The following is a 2,500-nucleotide window of genomic DNA, read 5'->3' as shown; positions in this document are numbered from 1 at the left end:
CATACATACATACGAAAAACTATTCGAAATCTTCAGCTTCTATATCCACTTTATAAATTCACATTTATACTAATAATAATTGGTGCACTCGGTAGCAATCTGAAAAAATTAGGATGTCCAGATAAAGAAATCAATCAGCTAGCAAGTACTCTCCAAATATATTCTGTAAGCGGAACAGTAAAAATATGTAAGACGTTTCTTAAGTTTCATGTCTGATTTGTTTTTGTTAACTATATTCTAACGATAGAGCTTTGTACCTTTGTTAGAAACCCGATCCTTCCATACAGAAAGACTTCGAATAATTAAAAACAGAAGCGAGCATACATATGTTCATCCATACATGCATATGTACGTATGTATTATGTATGTACGTACAAGCATAATAAATGAATTTATGTATGCATATATGTGTATATATTTGTGTGGGTGGGGAGTGATACACACACCGAAATGTATCTTTTACTCTATAGTTATTTAAGTGCGGTATATACAACGAGATTATACTTCCGCTTGAGATCCTTAACATATGTGAGAAAAGAAGCATAATATTAGTCAGCAACTAATATCATTATTTTTATCTATGTAGATAACAGACATACATTTCTATGTCCACTATCGCATCTACTATCTCATCTCAGTTCACTTCCACACAGAGGTTTTCTCTCACAAATACTCAATACGAAATTCAAAATTGATTAAATTAATCGTTTGTAAACAAAATAGAAGACATAATCTCAGTTATAACATGAAAGAGAGATATATGTAGAAATAACTCTTCCATAGGGTATTCTGCATTATTGAAAACCATTGGTGTAGCGCAAAGTCTAAACCCAGTAATTGATTTCATTGTTTTATATTGAGATGCATTTCGATGTAATTTTTTCTAAGAAAGAGAAAACCAAAAGTGAACTATATTAGCATGAAAATAAAACACTTACAGTACCCTGCCACAAGCACACATATGCACACACTAAAACCTGTATCATAAATACACGGTACATGCAGTTCAGTTTATGTACATAAAACCATTTAAAGAGAAACACATTTAGGAATAAATATATAAATAAAAAACAGTAATATTGTACTACAGAAGGTACTCACCGAAATGATACTCACTGCTGTAGAACAGATGGTAGTGCATTGAGATTTACAGAGAGGAAGAGAGGCATTATCCTCTTCCTTGTAGATCATACTTGTTAACAGCTTCTGAATTAAGAGTGAGGAGCTTATCCAAAGCTTTACAGTGCAGTATCCCTTTGAATCATTCAGTATAGGAACTGCTTATTATATTATGCTATATTACATTATATTACATTATGTTATATTACATCATATTGCTTTCACAATTAGGGCCGATCAACAAAGGCTTCTAGTGGCTTCGATTTAATTATATACTTTGCTCTCATTTCAAATGGAATGGATGAGCTTCTACTTGCTCTTCCTGCCTTGCAGTTTTCTTCTTGTTTAAACATTATCGGCTCCTTATTAGATTAACTTTCTCTGAGGCACCCTAGCAAGTCAAACATCGCATCTTAACGCTATTCATAATTCAGGATTTCGCTCCAACCCTTGACTCAGCATTTTTTATCCGCTGCATCTACAATGATAAACTTTTGTAGAAGTCTTACCTCCAGGTTTATCCTTCCTATCAATTATTTTCTTGAGTTGTTTCAAAGTTCTATGATAATATGCTATGAAGCTAGTCATTACATCGTGATCCGTCGGCTAGGTCAAAGAAGTGTCTTCCGGGATATATTACACTTTAATTTCACTGGGCAGCCTTGTGCATTGTCTAAAAGGAGCAATGCTTTATTGGAAATATTACAACTGACACTGTAATTTTCTACATCAGGATAAAAATATTTATAAACCAGTCTTGAGAAAAACTCATAGTCATCCAAGCCCAAGGAATTTGAGAGTGATACACGAGTAGGAGCTCTAATTTCATATCACCAGCAGCATCTCTTGCCCCAAGAACCGTCGGATGATTTTTGGACGCTTTAATGTCTAGAACTGAGTTTTCATTACTAGAAATAAAGTCCTTGCAGGTACGCCGTTCCGGAAAATCTCAATTTAATCAAAATTAATAAGCAGGTGTAAAGCCCTCATAAGTAATAATTTTCTTCACTTCCTCCTTCATAATTAGTAGCAGTCTCTGTACCATCACTGGCAGTTTCACTGGTAATTTTATATTTCAAATTTTGGCACAAAGCCCTGAATTTCGGGAGAGAGGTATGTCGATTACATCGATCTCAGTGCTCAACTGGTACTTATTTTATCGACCCCTGAAAGATGACAGGCAAAGTTCCGACCTTGGCGGAATTTGAACTTAGACAGACGAAATGCCGCTAAGCATTTTGCCCGGCGTGCTCGCCGCCTTAATTTCACTGGTAATTCGAGCTAATCGATGGCAGATGTGGTCGAATCATTTGAAACGACACTACGGATTACTTGAGCAATAAGTTTGATGTTTCACCCGGCAATGAACCTGTAGGGTTGT

The 2,500-nt window shown here is 35.2% G+C and overlaps 1 protein-coding gene and 1 long non-coding RNA gene across 3 annotated transcripts in view; one reads left to right on the top strand and one right to left on the bottom strand.

Moving 5' to 3' along the window:
• The window catches only part of LOC149134011 (uncharacterized), a 14,728-nt gene that overhangs the window by 1,203 nt on the left and 11,025 nt on the right, over positions 1-2,500 (bottom strand). The window lies entirely within an intron of this gene.
• LOC149134012 (uncharacterized) overlaps positions 1-2,500 on the top strand; it is a 27,409-nt gene that overhangs the window by 19,634 nt on the left and 5,275 nt on the right. The window lies entirely within an intron of this gene.

This window comes from Octopus bimaculoides, chromosome 9, assembly GCF_046866305.1.
Source record: "Octopus bimaculoides isolate indiv1 chromosome 9, ASM4686630v1, whole genome shotgun sequence".
In the NCBI taxonomy this organism is placed as follows: domain Eukaryota; kingdom Metazoa; phylum Mollusca; class Cephalopoda; order Octopoda; family Octopodidae; genus Octopus; species Octopus bimaculoides.
This window is presented reverse-complemented; position numbering and strand designations above follow the sequence as displayed.